The following is a 17,628-nucleotide window of genomic DNA, read 5'->3' as shown; positions in this document are numbered from 1 at the left end:
TCTCTGAGGAGGAAACACGCCGGCTTTGTGTGTCGCTATATACCAGTCAGCTGGGCCTGATAAGGGACTCTTGAACAGAAAGTAACGTAACAACGTTTTTTTAATTTTTTATGGAGTGTCACAGATAATACATAGCCATATTCAACGTTAGAAAACAGATTTGTTTTCCTACGGCCCTCTCCTCCATGCACAGCGTTTCATAAAATATTTAATCTGTGATGTATAATTTATCCATCACTCAGTAAAATCCAACTTTTGATTTTGCAAAACGATATTACCACGTACCTGTTTGTTTCCGTAAAGCCAATTGTGTGCCCTGGCTCTGTGTTTTCTCTGGTCTCGCTGCTTGTTTGTGTTGGATGCAATGCAAAAGGGGTTATCTCCTATGCTACGGTTACTACAGACCACCTGGAGACAGGGCGGCTTGAGGCCAAAATAAACATCACCTGGTGTGCTCATGTATATCGTTACTTTAGCACTAGGATTGCAGGTTTGAAAAACAAATCTGTGGCAGAAACTGTTCTCACATCATCATTATATCCTGTTGTGTGTGTGTGTGTGTTTGTTTACTGTGTGCTGCTGAATGTGTATGCCGAGGCTCCCAGCACCATAAGAAAGTTAGGCTGAGTTAGAATATGATGAGACCCCCCCCCCCCCCGCAAGACCGAGTTGCGCAGTAAACAAATCAAAGATTTATGGGAGTTTTATGTTGGGCATCAGAGGCGAGAGAGGGATCCCTGTCTGCACTTGGACAGAGAGTACGATTTGCCTTTCCTCAACAAATTCAACTCTTTTCTTATGGGCACCGGGGGAAAGTAATGCTGCCTTGTTAAGTTCACGCCAGGAGACAACAAGTCAGCAAGTCCTCGAGACCAAGAGCACACCCTTGAAGCTGTCGTCCTTTTTTCTTCATAGTTTTCTCCATTTCTCTGTGTCAATATCACCCTCCATCCTTCACCACCTTTATTTTCCTCCGCCGTCTTTTTCGAGCTCCGGCAGTACCCTGAGCCCATCCTGTGAAATACGCCATGTGAAAAACAAAACAGCAGCGTCTCCACAAGTTCTGCTGTCCAGCGGTCATAAAACACATATTTACCAACTCAAACTCCAAAAGCCAATATTTGCACGAAACTTAAGTCAAAGTGGCAGATGAGACTTTAAGTCTTTTTGGCACAGGTCCTCGGAGTCCGACCTGCTCCAATATATCTCCTTCTTTGGACCAAAGTTGATACGGAGCCATCAATTCCATTAAGCACTGGCCTGATACACGAAGCTCCGGCTCGCCTTTAGAGCGGCTAGGTCTGTGGACCAGATAAGAAGCGGCGGGGAAATAGACTGAGTTGTAATTCATGATCTGTCACTGTCTCAAAGTTTCCCTGCCCACTTTGTCCCCGTAGATAACACAAGACACTTCTGCTCTGTGACTTAATTATAGGCAGAGGTAAGTGCACGATAAGGTTGTCTGTTACGTTTTCTTGATTTTTTTCCCCCCCACCGTTCTCTCCCCAATTGTATGCAACCAATTACCCCACTCTTCCAAGCCGTCCCGGTCACTGCTCCACCCCCTCTGCTGATCCGGGGAGGGCTGCAGACTACCACATGCCTCCTCCGATACATGTGGAGTCACCAGCCGCTGCTTTTCACCTGACAGTGAGGAGTTTTACCAGGGGATGTGCGTTGGGGATCACACTATTCCCCCCCCAATTCCCCCTCCCCACTGAACATGCACCCCGACCAACTAGAGGAGGCGCTAGTGCAGCAACCAGGACTCATACCCACATCTGGCTTCCCACCCGCAGACACGGCCAACTGTGTCTGTAGGGACACCCGACCAAGCCACCCAGACATCCAGGTTGTTTTTTACATAAAAAAAAAAAGTGTGTGTGGGGTGGGGTGGGGGGGGACCAAATATTAAAACACACATTTTTCCTTTTTTCCACATTCTAAATAAATAAAGGCAATTCTGTTCATTCCTCTTCTGGTTCCTCCGAATTTCCTGTCCACTTGCCAGACGAGGGGGCTATTTTCACAATGCCATTTTGCGCCAAGCCTCAGTCTTAATTAGCGTCTATTGTTGTGAAAAGGAGGACATTTAAAAGACCAGAACCTCATTCAGTGCCAATTCAGCAGCGACATACTCTTGCAATCACGCCGTGTAACTCGCGCAGATGTTTTATATCGTGGCGAATGTGGAATAGTTCCTATTATTTCCAGCTGCAGGTGTACGTACTTTGGCTGGCAAATGTCCCAGTTAAAATCTCAAAGTGACGTGTCAGGGACAGTTGGACAGTGCAGCTTCAGAGATGATTCACAACACTGAGGACCGGCCAAGTTTTTTTTAATTTTTTTTAATTACAACTAGATGGCACCTGTTGGTATACGTCGGGTCACTCGTGTCTGCAGTGTGGCACTGTAAAGTACTAATAAATCTAGCGTGCACTACTGACACCAAGTGTGCTCGAGTAAAATTCAATGTCAGATTTTATTTTGTTCTGCACAATTCTGCAGCTTTACATGTGTGGCCATGCAGTGTTTTTCATGGAGCCCATTTTCACAGACCAAATGTTTGACAACAGCTTATTTGCAAGTCCGAAAATACAGTGGTTGCCAAGGTATCAATCAGTGTTTACTCACTTGAGGACACACTAGGATTTACTTTTAACCCTGATTTAAATTTAACACGGATTAGAAGAAGAAGAAGAAGGCCACTTTATTCAACATTGTATTCTCACAACGAATTGTATTATTACAATGAATATTTTCTCTGCATTTAAGTCATCCTATTGTATAGGAGCAGCGGGCAGCTGCAGCGCCCAGGGACCAACGCCAGTTTTCTTTCCATTGCCTTTCTCAGGGGCACAGACAGGAGTATAAACCCTAGCATGCATGTCTTTTTGATGGTGGGAGGAAACCGGAGCACCCGGAGGAAACCCACTCAGGCACAGGGAGAACATGCAAACCCCACACAGAAAGGACCTGGGATGGCCTGGGGTTCGAACCCAGGACCTTCTTGCTGTGAGGCAACAGTGCTCACCACTTGACCACCGTGGCACCCAAACATTTACCATTTGGCCCCCCAGATCCTTACCCTGACCTCAACCACACCAAATCTCATACCTAAATATGACCATTTCTAACGATATACCTCACTTTAACCAGCTTTGATCTAATGGTGTTAAAGCGGATGATCTGAGCAGATGTCCTCTTTCATCAATCTCTGGACATGCTTCATATGCACATAACAGAATGTGATTTAATACTTCGATATATACTCTCTTGAGGCCAACCTTAAATAAGTATATTCTCATCACGAAGATACATAGTCACATGTGTCTCCATGTGACTAGCTGACGTGCACCATTTGCAAGTGACAGAATGTCGGCAATCATCATATTTTGGGAACTGCAAATACATTGTATATCAACATTTTGTCTGTGAAACTGGGTTGGTTTCATGAAGTAATATGCTACGCCTAAAATTGGCCTTGTGTTTCTACCTCTCCCTGAATAATCTCTTGTACTGATCAAACCATGCAACATTTTATTCACATTACACTATCGGCTATCAAAGGCTATGAGGAAAGGTAAGATTATCATCTGCAGGGAAACTTTACTTCAAAATGTAGCAATTGCAACAGTGAAAATACAGTTTATTTGCAATGTTTTGTTTTCAAGGTCTGTTATTGGTCTCTCTGGATGCAATCAGAGAGGAAAATGTTGGAGCTGAAAATGGAATATGATGTTCCCACCATGCCGTGCAGAAACATATTTCATATTCCAGCCATTTAAGCCTGTGTACCATTGTTCTGTGGGACCACAATGTGTACTTGTGCAGAGTTTCATATTGGATTAAGCTGCAATAACTTTACTCACGCTGTGGAGCAACTATGGTTATTCAACCCATTTGAAGCACAAAAGTAAATAAGGACAAATTGTGGTGGGATTTCTGAATTTTCTTTTTTTTGAGGGGGGGGGGTTCCTGAGGGTAGAATGGAGTGGGAGATTGACAGACAGATTGGTTCAGCATCAGCAGTAATGCGGACGTTGTACCAGACCGTTGTGGTGAAGAGGGAGCTGAGCCGGAAGGCAGAGCTCTCAATTTACCAGTCAATCTTCGTTCCAGCCCCCACCTATGGTCATGAGCTTTGGGTAGTGGCTGAAAGGGTGAGATCACAGATACAAGTGGCTGAAATGAGTTTCCTCTGTAGGGTGTCTGGGCTCAGCCTTAGAGATAGGGTGAGGAGCTCGGACATCCGGAGGGAGCTCGGGGTAGAGCTGCTGCTCCTTCATGTCGAAAGGAGCCAGTTGAAGTGATTTGGGCATCTGATTAGGATAACTCCTCAGCGCCTTCCTTTGGAGGTTTTCCGGGCACATCCAACTGGGAGGAGACCCCGAGGTAGACCCAGAACTCACTAGAAGGACTACACGTCCAATCTGGCCTGGGAATGCCTTGAGATCCACCAGGAGGAGCTGGAGGGCATTGCTGGGGGGAGGGACGTCTGCAGTGCCCTACTTAGCTTGCTGTCACTGTGATCCGACCCCACAGAAGCGGCTGAAAATTAATGAATGAATGAATGGATTTTTCCTCCTTTTTCTCCCCAATTGTTTCCGGCCAATTACCCTATTTTCCGAGCCGTCCCGGTCACTGCTCCACCCCCTCTGCCAATCCGGGGAGGGCTGCAGACTACCACATGCCTCCTCCGATACATGTAGAGTCGCCAGCCGCTTCTTTTCACCTGACAGTGAGGAATAGGTGCCCTGACCAACCAGATGAGGCACTAATGCAACGACCAGGACACATACCCACATCCGGATTCCCACCTGCAGACACGGCCAATCGTGTCTATAGGGATGCCCAACCACGCCGGAGGTCACACGGGGATTCGAACCGCCGATCCCCATGTCAGTAAGCAACGGAATAGACCGCCACGCCACTCGGACACCTTCTGAATTTTCACGTCATGATGTTAATGCCAGTATTCAGAAAGGAATGATTACTAAAAGCTCCAATCTGCTATTTTTGTTCTGGCAAGCCACCATAATTGAGTTCTAAAGCGAGTATACTGTCACAACAATCTGTACTCGGGGGCTCATTAATTCTTATAATTATGTCAGTAAACACATTCGTATTTGGCTGGAAATGGACAGTAAGAACACACTGTCCAACTCTACTGAATGTTGTCCCTCAACGGCAGCATCTTGCATTTCGCGCTTTTGGGTCAGACACACTTCCCCAGCCCCCTTCTGCAGATGGTGATTAAATCTTTAATCGTCAAGGGGAGGCGAGACTCCGGAGCAGGGTGAAGGAAAAAAACTGGCAAACAGATTTTTAATTATGGCCTACTAAATTAAGATACCCAGATTCAATCCCGCGCCCTGGTTGATGTATGTTTGTTTTCTCTCTCTCTCTCCTCCCTCCCTCCTTCATTTGTTCCCCATGTCTCTGATTGCATTACTCAATCAGAGAGATCATCAGTCATATCAAAATCACCACACAACACGGTTGCGTGTCATAACAGCCAAGTAGCAAGGGAGAAAGAGAGACAGAGAGAAGACAAAAGAGCAAGAGATGGAGAGACAGTCATGGCAGAAAGGAAAAGTAAAATGCCACAGGTCCTGATTATGGCCTGATTATGGTAAGAGTCCTGATTATGGCCTGTATGCGTAAGGCTTTCAGAATTCATCTTGTGTGAGTATAATGTATGACTGACATGGTATTCTAAATTCAAGCCTCGTCAATAAGTCATCCACTCTGCTGATTATTCTTTAACAAAGTCACTAAGTAGTCACTAATGAAGATATTTGACCTGAAATGTGTCATAATTAAGAGCAAGGCAGTAATAGATATTATGTTATTTTGCATAATGCATTACTGTGCTCTACAACATTTACAATTTGACGTTTATAGAGGCAGAGCTTCTGCAAATTCCTCATATCATACGCTGCAGTTTAGTGTAGTATTTATGTGAGTGTGTGTATGTGGGGGAGGGGTGGGGGTCCATTACAATATTGGGATATCAACAATGAGGTTCTGTGGAGATATACCTGGAGAACAGATTCTTTTTTTTTTTGCATGTAATTCTGTCAGTGCTGTAGTCACTGAGTGGCCATGTTGGAGGAAAAGGAAATGGGGGCATGGCTGCAGTCTGTTTGCTGGCTGCTTACTTCTGTGTGTTCTGGTACAGATCCATCAGGCTCCCATAGGAACCCTTAGCAGCTGCCCGGGACTACTGTCCCCCCAACCTCCGCTCCACACAAGCGTGCACACACACACGCATGCATACGCATGCATGCAGACACACACATGCATGCACACAAACCCCTACGTGCACACAAATGGACATTGCCATTGATCTATGTAGAAATCACAGCCCTGACTGCCTTTTCTCACAGCATAGAAACAAAGCCTGAAAGTAATATGTCTTTATGTATGCTCAACCCTCATAAACAGTACAGTGGTGGGGGGTTTCTGGGTTGTGTAGTGGTGTATTCTGTTGCCTGCCAACATGGGCATCCTGGTTTGAATCCCTATGTAACCTCCGGCATGGTTGGGCGTCCCTACAAACACAATTGACCTTGTCTTTGGGTGTGAAGCCAGATGCGGGTATGTGTCCTGGTCGCTGCAGTAGCGCCTCCTCTGGTCAGTTGGGGCACCTGTTCAGTGGGGGAGGGGGAACTGGGGGGAATCGCGTGATCCTCCCACGCGCTACGTCTCCCTGGTGAAACTCCCCACTGTCAGGTGAAAAGAAGCGGCTGGTGACACCACATGTATCGGAGGCATGTGGTAGTCTGCAGCCCTCCCTGGATCGGCAGGGTGGGTGGAGCGGTGACCGGGATGGCTCGGAAGAGTGGAGTAATTGGACGGGTACAATGGGGGGGAAGGGGGGGGCAATACAGTGGCATAATGACTGAAAACGATCGGTTTCATATGCACAGTGTCGTGAGCATTAACTAGAGTTTTAATGGCCGTGTGTACTGTTCACAGAGGATTTGGGAACGGTTGCAACTGGAGGGGTCATTTAGATGAGTGATGAAACATTTCTCTCTCAATAGACGTGTCCAGATGAACTGATTCAACTTTCTGTGACTTACAGTAATAGGTGACCAGATGCTTGTGTGTGTGTGTGTGTGTGTGTGTGTGTGTGTGTGTGTGTGTGTGTGTGTGTGTGTGTGTCAGACCTATTTTGCCACTATCTCTGAACCAGATTATTTTTCTTAATTAAGTCATTGGGGTGATGTACGTAGAAATCAAGATTTTCTTTTTGCAGCAGTTTGTTCGGACACAAAGCATCAGGGTGAAATCAACACCTGTGAGCCTTAAATCCCATACTCCACATGTTGCTGAAGGAAAGAAAAACCTTGAAATTATGACCTACACAAATAAAGTGGTTTCTACACTTTAAAATGTGCTTTTGCTCTGTGACCAAAAGGCTGTTTTTTTCAGTTGTGACACAATTAAATGAAAGGAATATCTTCAAAACTGTAATTATCTGCTTTGACCCAAAAAAAAGACCCAAATCCTGTGTTTTGTGTTAATGGCAAAAGGTAAATGGACTGCATTTTTATACACTTTTCTAGTCTACTGACCACTCAAAGCTCTTTACAGTGTATGCCTCACATTCACTCATTCACACACACGTTCATACACTGATGGAGGAGGCTGCCATGCAAGGCACCACTCTGCTCATCAGGAGCAGTTAGGGGTTCAGTGTCTTGCTCAAGGACACTTCGACATGCTCTCTGGAGGAGCCGGGGATTGAACCAGCGGCATTCCCATTACTAGACAATGGGGGAGGTAGACGCTCTACCTCCTGAGCCATGCCGCCCCTGTTAGTGTAGAAAGTTTTAAGCAGGCAATGTGAGGACAGCCTGCCACTGAGTTTAGGTCATCAGCGTGGTCATTAGGCAGACTGTAATGGACCATGAGAGAAGCTGCTCTGCTCTGGCACTGGGGCGGATGACCTGTGGATCACAGCATTGTTAGCCGCTAGACCGCACCATTACGCCCACGACAGAGAGGAATTTGGGGCGTATTCTGGTTAGAGAGAAAGATTGGTAGAGAGAGAGAGAGAGGGAGAGAAGTAGCAGCATGTCCCAAAGCGTGCAAAGATACATTCACATTCATGCTGTGAGTGTACACGTGCAAAAATGTTCTCTTAATTATGACACATTTCAGGTCAAAAATCTTCATTAGTGGTTACTTAGTAACTTTGTTAAAGAATAATTAGCAGAGTGGATGATTTATTGATGATGCTTGAATTTAGATTGCCATGTCGGTCATGCATTATACTAGGGATGTTCCGATCCGATCCACAGCATCGGTATCGGGTCGATACTGGCCCAGAATGCCAGATCGGATATCGGAGGGGAGAAAAAAATATGATCTGATACAAACCATGGGGAAATCTAGCTTAAAGCATCGCCTAAATGCTTGTATATTATACCTTCTTCTTCGTCTTCGTCTTCTTCTTCTTCGTCTTTTTCTTCTTCATCTTCTTTCTGGCTTTCTTCTTCATATCAGCACTTCCTGTACGCTTCAACTGTAGCCTGTGCATAAGGCCTCAAAATTCATATTAAAAAATTATCAAAAAAACAGCCTTGATGTCTTTTTAACAATATAAACGATACTTGTCAAATTGCAAACAAACACTTAACATGCATCTTTTAAAAATCCCAAAAATAATCATTCAACAACAACTCAAAAAAACAAACAAACAAACAAAACAAAAAACAGGTAAGACCCCTTTCCGAGCTCTGCAGCAAAAACCAGCTCATCCTCTACCGCAGCACCCCTTCATAGCACCAGATGGTTGTGAATGTGTCCAGATCCTTCATTGCTTTGTAATAATTAAAATCTACCCTTACCCTGGCCTTGACCGTCCTGGTAAACAACAGTTCAACATCACATTCTACACACTCTTCGGCTCTTTTTTTCCGGCTCACATAAATAGTAATTTTTGCCTGCCCTGCAGTGAAGTTCAAGAATTGGCATTTATATTTTACATGGTGGCTATGTTTGAAACCAAAAATAAAGTTCCGTTTGTAAAAACGTCCCCCAGTTGATCTAAATAAATGTTCTAATAGCAGGAACAGGGGTGTAAGCCTCACACCTTCTAGAAAACAATGAAAAACTGTTTCTCTTTGGGCATAATAGGGACAGTTATCAGAGAGAGAGAGAGAGAGAGTGAGAGAGTGTTGACTGGCAAATGAAAGAAATAGAAAGGATTAGAGAGAAGAGAAGAGAAGAGAAGAGAAAAGATTGAGAGGTGTAATGTATGGTAGCAGGTAGCAGCATGTCCCAAAACATGCAAGGGTGCATTCACATTCGTGCAGTGAGTGTACACATGTAAAACTGTGCAGATAGACATTGTGTAGACATCAGGAGTCAGGATGTTCAGCAGTGGCATTTTAAACTGCACACACGCCCTTCCTTGTATTCATTTCACTTTATTGCATTTTTATTTTTTCTTTATACAAGGAAGCTAAAGGTCGCCTCTCTCTGCACACAGCAGAGCAAGATGAATGGGAGGTAGCGCCGAAGACGAAGTGAGAAAGCAAGATAGCGAGCAGTTCAGCTAAAGAAATGCATTCACCTTTTAAACAGACATTAATTGTGCTAAATTTCAAACCCAGGCGGCAAACCGTGCCACTTCCTCTTTATAACACGTCCCCGCCAACTCAGAGCTGTCCCTTCGAGATTGTATGTGAAAAAGAAACCAAAACAAATGAATTGGGGATGAATTAGAGAGGTCTGGCCATGTCGTCACTTTGTAGGACAAAATTAGCTGCAAGATGGCAGATGGTGCATGTGCGGAAATCCCCACAAAATCTCAAATAAGATGCGTTAACCCAGGGTTAAATCACTTACTTTTTGTTCTGCAAGTCAGATGTCTCACATTCATGAATTTTGAAGCAACATTTTCCTCATAAGAGCGATGTTGCTAGCAAAATGACTGCTGGCTGGGCCACCATTGAGGTTCCTTATGACGAAATCACTGCTTCCAAATTCAAATGTTCATAATCAAATCAGCATTTAACTCACACACTACAGAAGAAAAATAGTCTGTGTCTTCTCCCTCTGTCCCTCACAGACCTCATGTGAGGTGACGAAGTCTTTTGTTTGCTCGCTTGTTTTTTTTTTCCAAAAGGAAAAATAGAATGGGGTTTGCGAAAGAGAGTGAACCATCTACCATCTTGTGACTCCTCTATATTGGTACTAAATGCCGTCAAACTGGGCCACTCGATAGGTGAACAACTTTAATCTGTAGCAATCTCGTATTCCCACATTTACCATGCTAAACATTGCTTCATTTACTCCAAATGATGCTTCTGCTGATGGCTTGATTAACAGTGAGAAGCTGGAGGCGTTTCTTTATAGCCTTCTCTTACAGGGAGAAACCATGTTTTTCATAAAGGTCAACGAATTATCTATTCTCATTCAGTGACATATAAATGTAGCAATACAAACATAGCAAAACAGTAATATCAGTCATATATGCATGGATGAGAGGGAGGACAGCAGAATGGTGAGGATGCAAGGAGGTGACGAAGGCGTATGAGTTTAAATACTTGGGGTCAACCGTTCAAAGTAACGGGGAGTGCAGAAGAGAGGTGAAGAAAAGAACGGAGTGGGTGGAGAAGAATGTCAGGAGTTTTGCGACTGAAGGGTACCAGCAAGAGTTAAAGGGAAGGTTTCCAAGATGGTTGTGAGACCAGCTATGTTATATGGTTTGGAGACAGTGGCACTGATGAAAAGACAGGAGGTGGAGCTGGAGGTGGCAGAGTTGAAAATGCCAAGATTTTCACTGGGAGTGACGAAGAAGGACAGGATTAGGAATGATTATATTAGAAGGACAACTCAGGTTGGACGGTTTGGAGACAAAGTAAGAGAGGCAAGATTGAGATGGCTTGGACATGTGTGGAGGAGAGATGCTGGGTATATTGGGAGAAGGATGCTGAATATGGAGCTGCCAAGGAAGAGGAAAAGAAGAAGGCCAAAGAGGAGGTTTATAGATGTGGTGAGGGAGGACATGCAGGTGGCTAGTGTGACAGAGGAAGACGCAGAGGACAGGAAGAGCTGGAAACAGATGATCCACTGTGGCGACCCCTAATGGGAGCAGCCGAAAATAGTAGTAGTAGCAGTGGTAGTAGTAGTCGTAGTAGTAGTAGTAGTAGTAGTAGTAGTACACATGTTTTTTTTTTTTTTCCCAGAGGCAGACGAGAACAAAATGGATCAATTGCGTAGCTTCAAAACTGAACCTCTGTTCCATGAAGTTATCCCATGTCCTTTGGTCCAAATTTCGGATGGCCGAGCGAGCAGCCAGCAGACACTGCAACACTCATTAATCTTGGAGTGACTTTCCTGTTGGAAGCTGGGGAATTGTAGCCCGTTATGTGTCTCATCCACATCTACAAAGCACTCAGTCCTGCTGCCAGCATTAGTTCAGAGCTGCGGAGGAGCAAAGAGTAGCCGGTCTCGACGGAGAAGGATGTGGGTTGCATAAGCCCACAGCAGCCCTACGACAACACTCGCAAAGCACAGCAGTTGGCCAAACAAACTGGACTGAGAGACACCAAACTCACTCAGTGTGCTGCCAGAGTGCATAGATTTAACATCTGTCTACATGAAAGACCAGACTTTATTGGGGGAGGGGAGGGGGTTAGTGGGTGGGTTCCTTTGAAAACTCATGGTATCAAGAAGAGAGCTGTAAGATCTGCACGCCTGTTTTCTTTTTTCTTTTTTGACTTTTCCCCCTTTTCTCCCCAATTGTCAGTTGTACCCGTCCAATTACCCCACTCTTCCAAGCTGTCCTGGTCGCTGCTCCACCCCCTCAGGGCTGCAGACTACCACATGCCTTCTCCAATAAATGTGGCATCGCCAGCCACTTCTTTTCACCTGACAGTGAGGAGTTTCGCCAGGGGGATGTAGCATGTGGGAGGATCACACTAGTATTCCCCACAGCCCCCCCCCCCCACCGAACAGGGGCCCCAACCAACCAGAGGAGGCGCTAGTGCAGTGACCAGGACACATACCCACCCACATCTAGCTTCCCACCTGCAGACACAGCCAACTGTGTCTGTAGGGATGCCCGACCAAGCCGGAGGTAACACGGGGATTCGAACCGGCGATCCCTGTGTTGGTAGGCAACGGAATAGACCGTCGCACTACCCGGACGCCCCCTGCACGCCTGTTTATTGTGACATTATTATCCATCCTTGCAGAAACGCGTCCCTCCCTCCCTATTTGCTCCCTACCCTCATCTCTTTTTGCCTTTGTCTCTCATTATATGCTTTCATAAAGAATTCGCTCAGTATTTTTCATTTGCCGGTCAGCCGGTCAGGTCTGTCAGTTATCAGATGGTCACCCATATCATATAATTACCAGTTGAACATGCTTAGACACATGGCAGCTGACACAGGCTTCACCTGATGACAAAAAAAAAAGAAAAGAAAAGTGGCCCAGTATTACAGGTCATCAGACAAAAACCTGGGATCGAAAAGACCGTCCAGTACAGTACGAATCCTAATCTACGGTGTTATGTAAATACGTGTGGTATGACATGGAGATGAATAATAATGTTTTGATCTAGCTTTCAAGCGTCAAGGTTGAAGATGTGGATGCACATCAATAGTTGTCACTTCGATTAATTGAAACACAAGTACGGAAGCTACAGCGGACTATAAATATTTCACTGATATGATTTTTCACCTTGATGCGAAATTTATTTATTCATTCATTTTTTGGTGGAGCTTGTTGACCTCAGTGGGATCTCACAGATGGGTGCCTTCTCCTGAAATCTAAACAATTGTGTGATTACTATCAAACGATAAATATACCTTCTTCAGTACATTTGAGCTCTATTTGAAAGTGATAACAGTTTCATGGTGCACATGTAGTGTGTGTGTGTGTGTGTGTGTGTGTGTGTGTGTGTGTGTGTGTGTGTGTGTGTGTGTGTGTGTGTTAGTGGTGGATGGGTAACATCCACCTTTTGGTGGGAGGAAAATGCATATTTTATTTATACATTTTTCAGGTTTTACATTTCTTAGAAATTTTTTTTTCCCAAGGCTATTAACCACATTTTGAACTTTACTTTGATCCACTAAATGCATTAAAGATGACATGATGTAACAGACCTTTTTATGATTTCCTTTGGTCCAATTTCAAATCATCCTTGCAAACGCCCAATCCGTATGACAAAAGATTAAGAAAAAAAATAGGAGACCAGAATCCATCATGCATGTTCATTTTAGTATTCACTCACAGTGATTGATTTACTTGTCAACAGACGGGGACGTTCAGAGGTGAAATGGCCATTTTTCCGGTGCAATCTCACTGTGCCCTTGTGTTCTGGCCTTTTGTCCAATCCATCAGTTATTTCCGTTTTGTTAACATATCTATGCTGGCTGCTGTTGGAATGGAGCGGACATAATGTATTTCACATTTACGTGCACATGTCCCCTGTGCAAGTGTGGCAAGGGACACAAATACACAAATACACTGCATTTTGACTCACATTTCTGCCACATGCAGGAATGTACAGATGTGCACACATACACACTTGTATATGAGTATACACAAACAGTTATGCATGCAATGATTAATGATCAAACTTTGGGGAGTACACAGCAGAATAGAATCAATTATTCCACCTTGGACTTATTTCCCTCCATTATTTATTTTTTTTGTTGGTATATTCATACTTTTTATTAGACAGTGTTAGCAGAAGCAGACAGGAAATGGGGAGAATGAGAGGGGTAAGACATGCAGCAAGTCACCGACTGGATTCGGACCGGCGACGGTTGCAACCATGTAGCATGCGCTCTAACCATTCAGCTACAGAGTCCCACATTATTACATGGCACACACACATACACATGCTCATTCATATCTGTGAAAACTCAGTGTTGCTTTAACTCCAGTATTACACTTGGGACAATGGTTTAATTGTATGTGACATCAGCAAATATCAGACAAATATGAACAGGCAGGGTCAACTAATATCCTTTATGCATATCATGTGACCAAATAACTTTATAAGTGTGATCATATCATGTTTTTAACCAGCACAGACAGGAGCTTAAGTGCCTGAGACAGAAGTTCGAGGAGGCAAGTGAGGAGGAGAGAGGAGCTCTCACACAGCTGCTCAGCATCTCTGAAAAAAAGCTCATGACCTTGAGGCAGGCTGAGTGGTATTGTAGGTGGAGGAAGGACAGGGCCAGGAAATGGGCTGCCTTTCTAGCAAACCTTTTTGGGTTCAAAGCTGCTGGGAAAGAAGCACAGTGGCCAGCTCACCTGTTCCAAAGCGGAAATTGACAGCCACCTTCAGTGATGTGAACAGGAAGCAGGATCTGAGTAACTGTAAGTCCTTGATAAATCCACCTGCACCAACCTCGGACTTCGATGGGAAGGGGCCCAGCTGGAAGGAGATCCAGGAGGTGGTCAAAAAGACAAGAACAAGCTCAGCCCCAGGACCAAGTGGGGTGCCCTGCAGGTTTGCAAGAACTGGCTTCTCCACAGGCTCTGTAGGATCCTGAATGTGATCTGGCGGAGGGGTAAAGTTGCTCATCAGCAGAGGTGTGCAGAAGGGGTGTGGATTACAAAGGAGGAGGAATCAAAGACCATTTGTGATATTGGGCTATTCAAATAAAATTGACTTGACTTGACCATTGATCAGTTCAGAACCATCACACTGCTCAGTATTGAAGGCAAGATATTCTCCAGCATTTGTTGCCAGGTGCCTAACTAACCTCCTCCTGAAGAACTCCTACATCGACACCTCAGTCCCGAAAGGAGGGACCCCGAATATACCAGGGTGTCTGGGGCACACAGGTGTGGTCACACAGCTGATTAGGGAAGCCTGGGAGAACAAGGGGGTATTTGGTCATGCTGTGGTTGGACCTCACAAATGCCTATGGTTCCATGCCTTACAAACTTGTGGAGATGGCACTTAACCAGCATCACATCCCAGAAACGTTCAGGAACCTAATACTGGACTACTGCAACAGCTTCAGTCTGAGAGTCTCCTCTGGATCAATGAGTGGCACAAGCTTGAGAAGGGAATCATGTACCAATTCAGTGATCCTTTTTGTGCTTGCTATGAACATGCTGATGAAGTCGGCTGAGGTCAAGTGCAGAGAACTGCTCACCAAGTCTGGTGTCTCTCAGCTGCCAATCAGGACTTTCATGGATGACCGCACTGTGACAACATCTCTCCCACCAGCAGATGGATCTTGAAGGGTCTGGAGGAGCTGATCAGCTGGACTCATATGAGCTTCAAGCCAGTGAAATCCAGATCCCTGCTGCTGAAGAAAGGAATGGCCATTGAGAAGTTCCAATTCACTCGCATACATGGCAGCACACAGATACAAGCCTGTGAAGAGCCTGGGAAATGTGTTCAACAACAGCCTTCGGGATGCAGCATCCATCCAAACAATCAACAAAGAGCTGGAAGCCTTGTTGGCTGCGGTGGACAAGTCAGGACTTCTTGGCAAGTTCAAAGTCAGGGTATACCAAAATAGCAACCCCCCACGCCTTCTCTGGTCTACAAGGTACCGATCTCCAAATTTGTGGGCTTTGAGAGGAGGATCAGCAGGTTCCTATGGAAGTGGATGGGACTATGTTGAGGCCTGAGCAACATCACCCTGTATGGTCAGAACAACAAGCTGAAGCTCCCCATTAGCAGCCTGAACAAAGAGTTCATGATGAGCTATACAGGGGAGGTATTGCATACTCCGAGTCTTCTGACCTAAAGGTCTTCCAGGCTGGCATTGAGGTCAGGACAGAATGGAAGTAGAGGGCAGCAGATGCAGTGGAGGTTGCTGAGTCTCAGCTAAGACACAGCATGCTGGTGGGTGCAGTGACTTGTGAAGGGCTGGCCTTAGTAGCAGTATAACACCATGCTACGACAAGGTGCGGGGGAAGGACAGGAGGGCACTTATTCAAGAGGAGGTGTGGGCATTAGTTGAAGAGGAGGGAACCAGCAGGATGGTTGGAATACAGCAGCAGGGAGCCTGGATAAGATGGTAGCAAGCAATGGAGCACAATATCTCATGGGCCAAACTTTGGAGAGCTGAGCCCCATTGTATCAAGTTCCTAATCTAGGTTGTCTATGATATTCTACCAAGCCTGTCCAACCTTTTCTGCTGGGGGAAAGTGGAGTCACGAGCATGTACGCTGTGCATCAAGAGAGGAACCCTGGAGCATATCCTTAGCTGCTGTTCGAAAGCCCTGGGCAATTCTAATGTTGTAGAGAGGGATACATAAAATTCATTACCATTCTGATATGTCCAGTTGTATGCAACACTGTCCAATTTCCTCTTCTTCAGAATTGATTTCCAGTTCGAAAATGTATGGCTGAATTACTCCTATATTACCATGTTAGATTGTGTAGCATACAATATCAAGCAAAACAGAAAACAAGCAGAGGTTACTGTGTTTGATGAGCAGAGTCGATGGTGAGCAGGTATGCACTGCGGGCAAGTGGCGGAGGGGTGGGGGGGTGGGTAGTTTTGAACTGAGGGCGGGGATAGTTTGCATAGTCATAGATTCTGGATTTTTTTTAACAAGAGAAAAGGAGTAGATGTGATTTTAAGGATTTTAATAAGATAATTTAACTTGTTTTGCAGAAAAAACACATCAGACAATTTGTTATATCAAACAGAGCATTTTATATGTCTTAAAACATGACTGGAGGGGGTCTGTAAAGCAGTGCACAAAGTAGTGGGGCAACGTTGGGTTTCATCCAAACTTTTGGGTGTAAAGATGCACTGCATAGATGTAATGAGCAGATGCAGAAGAGGGTTAGGAATATAAATCTCTATTTGCTACACCACATTTTTCCAGTTTAAGCAAAATGCCATAAATGAAAAGGAGCGCCCGGCACTTAAATGTTTGTCACATGTGATTAACAGTCAGTTTAATTGAAACTACATTTTCTAAATACCTCCATAACCTCTAATACACAAGAAATAAAAAATGCAATTAATTATATCTCAATGTATATGGCTGAAAGTGAACACAGTCCTTGCATGTCAAGTGCAAAGTGTGTAGTAGGCACTAATGGTGGGATTGATAAATAGTAATGTCTCTGGTCATACCCTAGACTACTCAGATGTCGAACTACAATTCACCAAAACGGTATATGTAATCACAATTACAGTGATACAGGGGAAATTAAGGTTTATAGAACATAATTTTACAACGGAGCATGCCGTTCAAATGATAACACTTAGATGTCTCATTAGCTTACTGATAAATCTAGCAAACTATGATTCAGAATTGATGTTCCCCGGTGGAAATGCTGCAATATTCCCTCTGCCGACATCAGCGGTGAAGGTTACTGTCACTGAAGCGTGATTTATGCAATGTCTTACCATGCATTGCTTATAAAATGCAAGTATAAGAATGGATTTGGTAAACTGAGTATAATATAAGAGCAGAAAAAGCAGGTAGGGAGAAATTTATTCTACTTACAATGACTTATCACAGATTATAATCAACCTTTGGAAAGTCTTGGCCTGAATGCCATTAAATGTGGTATGATGCCTGTCACCTTACATTTGATCAATGCTAAGATTTTAAAGCCTCTTTTAAAATGTCACATCTACTAAATATCACATTATTCACCCT

General features: G+C 44.6%; 1 pseudogene; it reads left to right on the top strand.

The window, feature by feature from the left end:
- The window catches only part of LOC130128358 (uncharacterized), a 30,866-nt pseudogene extending 14,765 nt beyond the window's left edge, over positions 1 to 16,101 (top strand).
- Positions 16,102 to 17,628: the final 1,527 nt, after the last annotated feature.

Source organism: Lampris incognitus, chromosome 18 (genome assembly GCF_029633865.1).
Source record: "Lampris incognitus isolate fLamInc1 chromosome 18, fLamInc1.hap2, whole genome shotgun sequence".
NCBI lineage: Eukaryota > Metazoa > Chordata > Actinopteri > Lampriformes > Lampridae > Lampris > Lampris incognitus.
The sequence above is the reverse complement of the archived record's forward strand: the minus strand, read 5'-3'. Positions and strand labels throughout refer to the sequence as shown.